Source organism: Thalassophryne amazonica, chromosome 18 (genome assembly GCF_902500255.1).
Source record: "Thalassophryne amazonica chromosome 18, fThaAma1.1, whole genome shotgun sequence".
Taxonomy (NCBI): domain Eukaryota; kingdom Metazoa; phylum Chordata; class Actinopteri; order Batrachoidiformes; family Batrachoididae; genus Thalassophryne; species Thalassophryne amazonica.
Window position 1 is genome coordinate 26,403,356 of NC_047120.1, and position 13,905 is coordinate 26,417,260.

General features: G+C 36.6%; 1 protein-coding gene across 2 annotated transcripts in view; it reads left to right on the forward strand.

Moving 5' to 3' along the window:
- Positions 1–13,905, forward strand: part of fbxl15 (F-box and leucine-rich repeat protein 15) — a 46,596-nt gene that overhangs the window by 12,352 nt on the left and 20,339 nt on the right. Inside the window, exon 5 of one of the 2 annotated variants that reach the window (XR_004566613.1) lies at positions 6,964–7,935. The gene's annotated coding sequence lies outside the window, so the exon portion shown is untranslated. Of the gene's footprint in view, positions 1–6,963; positions 8,310–13,905 lie in introns of those variants that run through there. The other variant, XM_034194422.1, reaches the window with a different exon arrangement.

Sequence of the window (13,905 nt, forward strand, 5' to 3'; positions counted from 1 at the left end):
AGTATGAATGAAAAGCTGCTGCTTTTTTTCACACACTTTGAACCCTGCGGCTTAAACAACCAAAATGTATCCATTAATGCATTGATTGGCAGAGTAAAAGACACGTAGTAAATTTGAATTCTTACCTATTAGTTTTAGTGGGATTCATCTGAAGAAATAATCCACATAAAGCGTCCTTTTTTTAATCCAAAACGGTGTCTAAACGGTGAAGAAAAGTCCCTCTGTACACAGCTGCACCGTGAGAGCTCCTCTCCTCCACCAAGTTTTGGCGATTAAATTATACCATCAGCCACAAAGAAATAAAATAAAATGTTAAAATTAGTCCGTTTTGTTTTTGTGTCGAGTGGATGATAATGCTCACTGTAACGTCCAAAGTGAACCTGAGCTACACTACCCACAATGCTTCCTGTGTAGACCGGGTAATCACGTTTTGTGCTTAATGATGATGTCATCAGCAAGCGACAGTCAGTCAGTCTGCCATAAACACACAACAGACGGACTAAAATGTTTGATTTTAGGGGTTTACAAACGTTTTTGACTGTTAAACTTTGCTCACTTTACCAGCAAAAAACAAAACAAAACAGAAAAACAAACAAACAAATGTTATCGCACTGAAATTTATCGGAAGATAATTGGTCCGATGATAGTTTTAAAACTTATGTGAAAAGCTAACCTCCTAGCAAAAACATTAGCTTTGATAATTATCTTATCGGATTAGCTGAACTGTGCCCACCACTGAAAGTATATATAGCATAAACTGTTCAGACGGGATAGAGTACCATTTAAAATAAATAAATAAATCATAACTGCTGGAATAGATGATCTGTGCTTTATGTGGGGAAATGGCAGTGAATATTATATTTACAAAGTACATTTAATTGCTTGTACCACAGTAATTGCCACATTAATGTAAAAATTACATTACCCTATTTTTTGGCATACAAGTCACAGGTTTTTTCCAAGCTTGGGAATGCAACATGTATACTGAAAAATAACGTTCGTTATTAATAATAACTATTTACAGTTGTGTTCAAAATAATAGTAGTGTGTTTTTAAAAAAGTGAGTAAAGCTCAAAATCCTTATAATTTCTTTCATTTCCATTCCATTCCAAATAAAAACGTGAAGAACTAGAAGCACTCAGAGTGCAAACCTCCGCCACGGCCATGGGGTCACTGACGCCATTACATCTACACGCTGTGGAATCATTGAACCTAAAAAAGTGATGTTTGCTCAGTAGTAAAAGTTTCATCTGCTGTGACTGGATAGCATGTATCCGTAGCGCTTGGCATCACAGTTTATTGCAACTTGCACCTTTCCCAGAAGCTACTGTCATCTGAGCACTGATATTGATATTGCATGTGCTTATAGACAAAAACAAATGAGACAAAATTCAAATTATTATTCAAGTAAACTGCAAATATATGATTTTTTTTTAACATTTATGAAACACTTCTCTAAACAAGGCCATAGGGTCACTGACCCTAAAGAGATTCCCTCCTTGGCACAGTGATCTATTTCTTTTTGTCTGTTTCTCTAAAATTGTATATAATAATCATTAGATTATTAATATATAAACAAAAATAAATTTAAGAAATATTACAATTTGAAAACAAATGCACCTGAACGTGATGACAGCTGCAACTGCTTAATGCTAACTTTTAACATTGAAAATGCCATAGACAGGCTAACGCATTAGCATCATGATCCAGATCACCACTAAAATTTAAGCACTTGTTCCTCTTGTCATTTCCAACCACTCCACAAAATTTCATCAAAATTTGTTCAAAACTTTTTGAGTTATCCTGCTGACAGACAGACAAACAAACAAACATACCCAACCGAAAACATAACCTCCTTGGCGGAGGTAAAAATGTATCAAATTTGTTATTAATTTATAGAAAGTGAAGAAAATGTAATATTAGGCTGTTCAAAAAAAAGCAGTGTCTGCATTTTTTTTCTTTCTGTGGAAAAAAAACCAGGTGTCAAACAGGTGGACCTTATTCAAGGACAGAGGCAGCGAATGTACATGCTGGTTGTAGTGGATTTCTCTCTGAAAACCTGAGTTAAAAGGGTCGTTCCAGACATTGTTCAGAAGAACAGCGTCCTGTGATTAAAAGTTGATTGGAGAGGTGAAAACATATAAAGAAGTGCTGCATAAAATGATGGGCTGCTCAACTAAAATGATCTTGCACCAAAACCTAAAAGATGTGGAATAAACCTGAAAACCACCATTCAAATGGACCAAAGAACAGACTCAGCCAATGATCAGCTCCAGTGTGATCAAAGAAGGTCTAAAGTTACCTGTGAGCACTGTAACGATTAGAAGACGAATACTTGAAGCCAAACTATGGGCAAGAAGCCCCCCATAAAGTCCCACTGTGGGGAAAAACCTGCATGCTAAAGAACTCATTGACTGGCCAAAAGAGAAATGGTGCAACATTTTGTGGACTGATGAAAGCAAGATTGTTCTTTTTGGTATTTAATAATAAAGTGAATTACTGGAAATACTGTAAATCTGGTCTCTGTCAAACTAATGCGCTTCTTGAGTGTAACTTTGATCCTTTGCATTATTTTGGCAAAATGAATATTTACTTACGGATAAAGCTGCAACTATACAATTTATCATCGATTTTGATAAACAAATTACTTTTCAAACTAGTTGTTAAGGCCATAAAATGGTGAAAAATATCACTTGTGTTATCCAGAGCCAAAGATGACTCCTTCAAATGTCTCATGGTCCACAGCCCAAAGATACTTAGTTTACTGCCTGATGGGTGGGAAGCAGTAAAACCAGAAAATATTCACATATAAGAAGCTGAAATCAAAAAATGATTATTGAAATAAAATGTGTCAGAAGAACTAATTAAGTATCAAAATATTTGAGTTAATTGTTGTAACTTATGAATGTTGAGGATTAGTCACACTGACAGACTGAGGAAACGTATGAGCAGCAGGAACAAACGTATGAGCAGCGGGAACAAAAGGGTGTGTTTTTGTCCTGTACAAATCATTTTCTCATGCATTAAATGCATTTCCCGTCAGCTGATGCCCGTTTTATCCTGTGCATAATCGTAGATTGCTGGGGACGTCCGATAGACGTTAGTTTTATTTGTGCATTATATGTTCATGTCCAGGTGCACACCCGCATGCGGTAGTTGTCCACTCATTCTATCACAGTGATGAAAGTTTTCAGGAAATGGCTGGAAATCAGGGTTTTTACTCACGCGGTGAACGTTTCTGGGTTATTTTTGGCAACATGTGCCAGAGTCCATTCATTCAGTTCATTACTGTTTCATGCCCAAACAGTTGGTGGCGGTAATGCAGTGTGCTGGTTTGCACGCCGCCAATAATTTCCAAAGAAGAAGAAGGGTTCATTTGTTTTGAGCTTGAGTTTACACAGTCATATTTTTCGTGGACTGCGCTGTTGGTTTTCTAACGGTTTACTTTGTTGTGGACATTAAAAGTCATGAGCTGCGTTTTTCCTTCGGTAATCATACATTAAGTGGAGGGTCAAAACCACAAGATTAAGAGTTTGAGCAAAAGACAAAAATTTGTCTGAGGTGAGTGAAAATAATGCGTGGTGTTAGTCATCTGCTTAAGTTTATCATCTAAGTTAGGTTTTAACTGCAGGATGTGTCGAGCTGAGTGCTTGAAAGATTTGTATTTTTATTTTTTACAAAGCTACCAAGTTTTTATTGTTACTGCTGTAACTACAAGATAAGTCTTAACTTGAAATAAGTTTTTAACCATCGAGTAATGCTGTTCATATTTCTTTATATTTTAAGAAATATATTTCTTGACCCACATCAGAAACATAATTTGCTGAAAGAATCTACCGTTACATTACACATGACTTGTCATGCTATTTTATTGGTGTAAAAATAGTTTTCTAATGTAAGAAAAGTTCAGCTTTAAAATGTACAGTAATCAGAAATTAATGTTGAATTAAAAACATATTTGTAAAGAGTTTAAGGTAGCCAAGAATTTGAAAACGGAGATAATCAATAGCTCTAAAGCTCCTGCCAAAACTAGGAAAACTCAGAAGTGAGTAAAGTCTGAACAAACCGATGCATTAATGTGCAATAAATACTCCTATTGATACTGAGAGTTAATATTTTTGAGTTCTTTGAATTGTCATTTCTTTTACAGTGTAGTTTTCTGAACCACAATGTATGTGGTTTTTTTTTTTTTTGTTTTTTTTTTTATTAAAGGCTGGGAACACAATACAAGTTGTTTGAAAAGACTGGGGTGGAAAAATTGACCTGACCCAACAAAAAATTACATTTTTTTTTGGAGATTTTGTTTTTGGTGGGTAAATAGACCTGAAAATGCACCAGAATGCATCTGAGATCTCAAATTTTTCTGGGGGAGAACCCCCCCACCAGGGGCTTCGGGCCTTTGGCCCTCACCAAAAATTTTCACTCCCCCCCCCCCCCCCCCCCCCCCCCCCCCCTCCATGGTCCACTTTCATCACTGTACCAGAATGAGTGGACAAAATCTAATTTTAGACCTTTTTTTTGCCACTGGAGAAATTACTTCAGTGTGTTACTAATCAGATTATGCAATCCATCACAGTTTGAATACACCTTACATGATCAGCAATAAAGACACAGTTGGTGACAGTTTTTTGGAAGAGGTAAAAATGTATGTGTATGTCAGTTGTTCAGAGTTGGACCTGAAAAGAACAACTACTCACACAGAAATGATCACGCAAGAGACACTGAATTTCTTTGTCCTGTACAGGAGAGGACCAGCGAGAAGCTCCTTCAGAAAGGACTGTCGTCTGTCCTAAAGGTCCTGCCCATTTGCCTCTCCTTTTTATTGAATATCGTTACATACAACGTATAGGAGTGACAATATCACAAAACAATGGAAAGACACAAAGTCTGGTCTCACATTGATATGAAAACTGTTATGGCTTTTGAGCCCTCAGTCTCCTAAGCTTTCCATAACAATGTCCAGCCCTTGAACCGTGTTCCAGTTACAATGCTCTTCTTCAAGGCTGAACCATTAATCAAAAGTACACATCTGCGATTAGCCAAACATGACAACCATTCTGACATTCTGGCAAAATAATCTGCACATTGAATGGTCAAAGATCATCTGCTCACTTTTCTCGTTTGACAGTCTTAATGATCACTTGAACCATTCAAAGTATATGATTGCTTTTGACACTAAGTAATTATTTAAAGGAATAATGGTACATGAACTTTCACACATGCATATACGTACCTTTTTATTTAAAAAAAAAAAAACATGGATTTGAATGACGTGCGATTACACCAATCATGCTTGAACCCTCGTGCGCATGCGTGACTTTTTTTCACGCATGTCGGTGACGTCATTTCCCTGTGGGCAGGCCTTGAGTGAGATGTGGTCCCGCCCTCTCGGCTGAATTCCTTTGTTTCACACGCTGGTCGAGACGGCGCGCGTTGCTTTATTAAAAAATTTTTCTGGACCTGTGAGGAATATCCGAGTGGACACTATTCAAGAAATTTAGCTGGTTTTCGGTGAAAAGCTTAACGGCTGATGAGAGATTATGGGGTGTTTCTGTCGCTGTAAGGACTTCCCACGGAGCGGGACGTCACGCAGCGCTTCCAGGTGCCGTCGTCGGCCTGATTCGACCTGAAAACATCCTAATTTAAGGCTTAATTCACCCAGGACGTCGTGAGAGAACAGAGAAGATTCAGAAAAGGCCGGCATGAGGACTTTATGCGGACGTTCCACTGTTTAACGACATTTTTTAATGAAAGACGTGCGCGCAAATTCGCCGAGCAGTTTCCGTGACGACTTGGCGAATCTGTGCGCCGCGACAGGAAAAACACCTCCGTGTTGAAAACCATTTGTAAAATGGTTTTTGATGGCTTTCAACAAGTGAGTAACTGAGAAATTGTTTAACAGCTTGGGCATGTTCCAACTTGCCCGTTAAGGTTTCCAACGGAGGTGTTTTTCCTGTCGCGACCCCCCCGCGGTCGGGTCCGGCCCGACATGCGACTCTGCCCGCATGTTCTTTCATTACAAAATGTCCGTTAACAATGGAATGTCTGAATAAACTCCTCATGCCGACTTCTTCTGAAAGTTCTCTGTTCTCTGACGACTTCCTGGGTCAACAGAGCCTGAAATGTGGAAGTTTTCAACTTGAAACGGCGAGACGACGCCGCCTCGAAGCGCAGATCGCCGTCAGGCACCGTGGGCCGTCCTTACGGCGACACTACCAGACCAAAATCTCTCATCAGCCGTTAAAATTTTTTACCGAAAACCAGCTGAATTTATTGAATGGTGTCCACTCAGTTGTGCCTTACAGTTTTGAAAAAAACTTTGATCAAACAAAGCAGCAGTCTCTGAGCCATTCCTAAACAATGAAAAAATCGACGAGAGGGTGGGCGACTCCTCACTCAAAGACTGCCCACAGGCGAATGACGTAACCGACAGGCGTGAAAAAACTCTCGCATGCCCACGAGGGTTCAAGCATGTCTGATGTAATCACACGTGATTCAAATCCATATGGTTTTTGAAAAAAATAATAAGGTCGGATACTTTTCTAATAGACCTCGTATATTGACAATATAGAGGAAAAACCCTGTCAGTGTACCAGTCAAATGTTGGTAGTGTGTGTCTATATATATATATATATATATATATATATATATATATATATATATATATATATATATATATATATATATATATATATATATATATATATATATATATATATATAAAATCAGCTTCTTTTTTTTCTCCATTTAATTGGCTGTCTGAAAAGGCGCCGTAGTGACATCGTACTGCTTTTAAGACCAGTGAGCCCAAATGCTTCTGTTAGTAAAAAGGACAAATACAAGTATGTTGGTTTGAGAAGGTTTTTTTCCTCTCTCTCCTTTCTTTCTCCCCTGTCCTCCCCCTACACTTCACTGGGTATGAGGACAGTTGAATATGATTTCAATTCCTTTGTTTTAGTACAGGTGGTGTTCGACGCTCTGGATGACTTTATTTAAAACAGCTTTCATGCTCAATAAAATCATCCAAATATCCAGCAAAGAGAAAAGACTGTTGCACTGAAATATTTATGTCTAATTGATGCCAAACGCAAATGACTGGAATGCAAAATGTTTAATATGTTGCACTGTAACAAGCTGAGACGAGCTTCATGTTTCTTAAAACTGCTGCTAAACTGTCACTGCACACGTTAATGTGATAAAACAGAAGTTTGTGCTCATGTTTCACTTCACACATTTTTAACTTGCACATGTTTTGTTCAAACATAGTTGAGCACCTTTTTATTTTCTCTGTTTTATAAGATTCACTAACTGTGGCAGCAGTGGAGTTTAAAAATTACTTATTTTTTGTTGCATAAAATTCCAGTGTTTTCGTTGACCAGTCTTACTATTCAGGATAACCATAGACCTCTGAGAAGTTTCCTCAAGAAGGACTTGAATCAAAACCATCTGCACATCTGGCTGTAGATGGTTAAATAGGAACTTATTTATTTATATTATTGTGCAGTAGGTTAACTGACTTTATTAATAAATATGTAATTTTCATGGCCAAGCTTATTTCACTCTGTTTTTAAACATGAGTGATTTTACTTAAATTGCCTGCAGCAGTTAATGGATTGATTAAATGTGAAGGTATAAACAAGAGGTTGTCAGTTTATCACTGCATAAAGAAAAAAGTAAGGATGTCTGAGTTGCTCGTAGTTCTGTTAAATGTTATGAGGCACTGACTTTATATTTCTCTCTTTCTGGAACAGTTGGCAACATGAATGTGATCCCTGTGATTGACTAAAATTTGACCAATCTGCCACAGTTTAATTTTAAGGACACAAGGTGGCAGCAGTAGGTTAGTTATTCTGTTGATAACTCAGAACCAAAGAGGCAGTTTACTCGATGTTAACTTATAGTCTACTTTGGGATATTTTTGTTTTGTTTTACTTTGTTTTTTTTCTAAAAAAAAAACAAAATGATTGAATATTGCTGTTTAATGTGAATTCTTGAAGCAATGTGTGTTTTCCATTTTGCCAGAGTTGCATATTAAAAGCTGTTGGACTGTATTTTCCTCCGATAACACAGTAGGTTTTTATTCCATTTAATATTCCAGTTCACTCAGTTTGCCGTGTGCTGTCGTGAAGCTCAGTTTTGCCCCAATAGAAGTTTTGAGTCTTCAAAATTCAACCAACTGCTTTCTGTGTACAAACCGACTAAATGATCCTCTAGAAATATGACAGCATGAGTACTTTGTGAAGTAAATCATGAAATGTGAGCATGTAAATTCTTATCTTTAAGAAATGATTCAACTTTCCACAGGTGCATCTTAAAATAAAAAAAAGTTTGAGTTTTTATCAGTAATTGTGTCATGGAATCTGTATCAAATAATATTTCATGAGTATTTTGATACATAATTCATAAAATGTATGGGGGGGGCAAGGATTGTAATTTATATTTCAGAATTTTTTCTTTCAAGTTAAAACATTTGCCACAGATTACTTTCTGCATAATTATGGATTAAGCTGTGATAGGTGTATCATGATAAACACTGTATTGTGGAGTGAGTGTATCTTTGCTTCCCTAAAATTTTATAATTACAGCCTATAATTAAAAAAAAAAAAAATGCATCTCTGAATATTAGTATACCATTTCTGTATTATAAATACTGTGACTCTTGAGTTTGGTTCAGTAGCCACAACCACAATCATGATGAAGACTTAATTGACAGTTGTTCAGAAGAGACTTATTGGCACCTTCCACAAGGAGTGTCAGCCAGGCGAGGTCACTCCTGAACGGAAACCTGACTAGGAGGGTAAGAAGTGTGGTTGGAAAATCTGCAAAAGGAACGGATGACTGCAGCTTTGAGAAGACTGTCAAGCACAACTGATTTGAGAACTTGATAAAGAGTGGACTGAGGCTGGAGTCGGTGCATCAAGAGCCACCGCACACAGACGTGTCCAGGAAATGAGCTGTGTCTGAAAAGTGTCTGATTCCTTGGGTTAAGCCACTGTCAGAAGTGTCTTACCTGGATTAAGGAGAAAAGTACTGGATTGTTGTTCAGTGGTCTAAAGTCCTCTTGAGATGAAAGCAAATCTTTCACTTAATTTAGAAATCAAGGATAGAGTCTGGAGGACGAGTGGAGAGAGAAACAAGTTACTTTATCATATGATTTAATGTGTAGTCATCACACCTGCATGGTGTTGGGCCTCTGTGCTTTATCAAGTCCAAAGTCAACCAGATTTTACAGCACTTGATGCTTTCATATGCTGGCAACCTTTATGAAGATGCTGATTTCCTTTTCCAGCAGAATGTGGCGCCTGCCCACAGTGCCAAAAATACGAGTAACTGCTTTGCTGACCATGATATTACTGTCCACATAGATCATCTATCCTCAAGAGGAAGATGATGAAACATCAGACCCAACAACACAGATGAGCTGAAGGCTGCTATCAACACAACCTGGACTTCCAAAACACCTCAGCAACAGTGCAACAAAACACAGGTGAACTGGTGGGAGCCAACAAGAGCCGATAGGAAGCCTAATTCCTTTTAACTACACATGAATAACACTTAAATTCCCATGGAAGTCAACATTCTCCATGTACACAGTCCAAAATATCCCTGATTACTGCTGTAATAGGTAAATTGTTTTTTTAATGGTGGCTTTTGAATCTCAGATTGGTGTTGGCTTCACTAGTAGTTTACCATTAACGCCCCTCTTAATGAACTCATAGGAGGGGAAGTGGTGCAAAGCTTGCTCATGATACACTGCGTCACAAACAGGAAGTGCCAAATTTTGAGTCTATGGTGAAACGGGAAATGTTAAATGTTGCACACTTACTGGATCAACCATAGAGGAGATCTTGCAGGAATTCAATGGCAAGTTGACACTGAAACAGGATGTGCCAAATGTTGAATACTTCCTGGAGCTACAGCAGCGGATATTTACCTGTTTTCCATTATGCTGTTTTTGCGCTGCTATATTTGTCTTCTGTAAGGGTTTTGTGAAACTTTTTGTCTCAATTTAAAAAAAAAATTTAAAAAGAGGAGATCTTGTGGGAATTCAGTACACAGTAGACACAAACTTGATTGAAAGTGATGGAGCGAAAGCAACTTTTCCTAATTTGTCAAGGAAAATAAAGAGATATATGACCTAAAAGAAGTTGCAAATGGGTTTAATAATTATTTTTCAAATGTAGGATCAAGTCTGGTGGGAAATAAACCAGTAGTAGAAGATAAATTACATACACTTGTAAATACGGTCAATAGTATTTTCCTGGACAATGTGGAAAAAGATGAAATATTGTAAAAAAAAAAAAAAAAAAAAAAAACTAAGCAAAAGATCAACTGACCATGAAGATTTAGACATGACTGTATAAAGTATAATAGAAATTGTTATTGAACCATTTACTTATATTTGTAATCTGTCTCTGTCAACAGGAATTTTTCCAGATGAAATGAAAATTGCCAAGGTAGTCCCATTATATAAAAATGGAGACAAACATAATTTTTCTAATTACAGGCCAGTATCATTGCTTCCACAGTTTTCTAAAATTATGGAAAAAGTTTTTGTGAGAAAACTGGATAAATTCATTGAGAAACATCATATTTTAAATAATGCTCAGTATGGATTTAGAACAAAACATTCAACAGCTGTGGCAATTATGGAATTAATAGAGAAAATATCAACAACAATAGAAAATGATTATTTTGTAAGTATTTTTATCGATCTGAAAAAGGCTTTTGATGTTATAGACCACTCAAGATTGCTTCACAAGTTACAACAATATGGAATAAGAGGTATTGCACATCAGTGGGTAAAAAGCTACTTAGAAAATAGAAGACAGTTTGTTCAGATAAATAATACCAAATCAGAATTGTGTAACATTATTTATGGAGTACCACAATGATCGGTACTTGGACCTAAACTGTTTATTTTGTATATCAATGATTTTGTTAATGTATCCAATGTGCTTGGCAGCATTTTATTTGCTGATGATACAATGCTGTTTTACTCTGGATTAGATATACAGGAAGTAGCACAAGTGATAAATACAGAGTTGGAAAAAGTTAAACATTGGTTTGATATAAGCAGATTGTCACTAAATATTAATAAGACAAATTTCATATTGTTTAATGACAGAGCAAAAAAAAAAAAAAGGTCATTACAAATAGATGGAATGCATATACAAAGGGTAAAAGAAACAAATTTTTTATGAGTCATGATTGATGAAGATCTTACATGGAAGTCACACATAAATTACATAAAAGGAAAAATAGCGAAAGCCATTGCGGTTTTGCATAAAGTAAAATATTCATTAAATAGTTATGGTTTATTAACATTGTACAATTCATTGATTGTCCCATATTTAACTTATTGTGTAGAAATTTGGGGATCAACATATACAACCTTTATTTATTCTGCAGAAAAGAGCTGTAAAAGTGATTAGCAACAGTGGTTTTAGAGATCCATCTAATCCATTGTTCATTAAGTATATGATTTAGTCGATTTGAAAATATTACAATGTACCAAGCTAATAAAAATACCAACAAACATTCAAAATATGTTTGAAAAAAGAGTAAGTAGTTATAAATTGAAAGGAATAGAAGTCTTTAAAAAAAACAAGATTTAGAACCAAAGTAAAGGAACGGAGTATTGCAGTAAATGGTGTAAAATTATGGAACAATCTCAACAAAGAAATTAAAGAATTAAGGTTGCTTAAATTATTTAAAAAAACGTATTAAACTAGATGTATTAAGTAAGTATGAAACTATGAAATAAGTCAGTGGGCTGTAAGAAAGTCAAAAAAAGGTAATCTGTTAATAATGTTTAAAATGTCTTAAGTTTAAAATGTAACCTGTTAGAGATGTAATCTATTAAATAATGGTCATAATTATGAAATAAGTCAGTGGTATGTGACAAGTTAAAGAAATGCAATCTGTTAAATAATGTTGAATAATGACGCTTGATATTGAAAGATTGTATTGTAAAAAGGGGCAGAAAACATAAGACTTGTTCTCTCTGCTCCTTTTCATTCTGGTGTTTTGTGATGCTTTATTTCTGTTTTTCTGTTCTTTTTCTTTTAAATGAATGAAATAAATATTAAAAGAAAGAAAGAAACAGGAAATGCTAAATGTTGGATCGTCATTGAATCTGGGAACATGAAAGTGGGAGGCAGCGTTTGCGTTGACAGCACATGAGGCCAGTCAGTGACTATTTAGTGTGTAAATTGCATGAAGTTTTCTAGCCATGCTAATGCTGCCCAGAAGCATTTACTGAAAATAAAGTCCGAAGGACCTACAAGACATGGTGATATACTGAAGAGCTTTGCTCATTCATGTCTGCAGCATATACATATTAATACAGTTGTATGCAAAGGTTGGGGCACCCCTGATAGTTTTCATGATTTTCCTTTATAAATATTAAACACCTGAAACATTTCTTGCATTTTAATGTAAATAGTTGTATATAACTTTGTTTGCTACATTTGTTTTTGAAATGTACACTTTGTATTTGCATTCTAAGTGATAAAAATGGTTTGTTAAACCATTGTTTTTTCTATTTGTATTTTGTTTTTGTGTGAATTTAGGTTCATTCAGTTAATATATAGTATGTCAGAATGAAAGACAATGTGTAAATTCACACAGGTGAGGTTGTGCTGAAAAAAAAAATTACACAAAACAAGGCAAAGGTAACGTTTAAGGTAAATTATAAGGTTACAACCAAAAGTACCCAAATTTGAGCAAGACGTAGCTTCCACTTGTTAACAGAAAAGGTAACTATTGTATTGTGATGTGATAAGAATATTGTGACATCACACACTAGCTCAACAGGGTCTTCTTTCCCTGCTGATTTTGCCAAGCCTGTACCCTTGGCTGTGTTTTTGCTAGATAGTGGGTAGGGACAGTGGGAATCTCGTTCATCCATTCATACACATCACTCAGGTGACAAAGCATTTTGCTATCCTAAGACGCTTATAGTTACTCCCGCTGTTTACCCACACTTGATTGAATTTCCTCACTGACATTCAGAGCACTGGGCAGAAATCAGATGTGTACTTTGTTAACGAGAAGAAACATCAAAAGACGTCAGGATGACGTCCATTTCCTGATGACTATGGTGCATTGCTGTCCAAGAGAGGAACAACACCAAAGTCCTTATTCTTGGGAAACTAGACGGGAAGGCAGGTCTCGTGTGTTATGAAATGTGGGCACTATTGCGATTACAGGAAGTTGAAGGGGAGGTCAGAGGATGTACCACTAAGCCTGCAGCAGAGCAGGTTCTTGTACTACGCAGAAATGATTCAGTTCCAAAAGCAAGTGATTCCTATTCCAGATGTGTGAGCTGGATTGAACATTTGCCTAAAAATAAAATAAATGGACTGCATTTATATAGCGCTTTTCCATCTGCATCAGACGCTCAAAGTGCTTTGCAAATAATGCTTCACATTCACCCTGATGTCAGGGTGCTGCCATACAAGGCGCTCACTACACACCGGGAGCAATAGGGATTTGAAGACCTTGCCCAAGGGCCCTTAGTGATTTTCCAATCACGCTGGGATTTGAACCGAGAACCTTCTTGTCTCAAGCCCAACGCCTTAACCACTAGACCATCACCTCCCCTAAAGTCATTAGGGGAGGTGCCTACAGACGACCAAGATGTTTCTCCACCATCTATTACCATAGTTGAGTACAAAGGGCAATATTCAGGAGCAGAGCCCTGTGGCAATGTACAAAAGATTGGAGTACAACTGTATATTAGAACACCAGCTGGAGTCCTGGAAAAAGTGGGTGACATGGTCAAACACCGCAAACCAATGCAGGTGTACAACGAGATGATTTCTGACAAGATATTTGAAGCTCCATGAAACATCAGACAAGTCAAGAATAGAAAATACACAGACAAAAGGAGAGAGAATT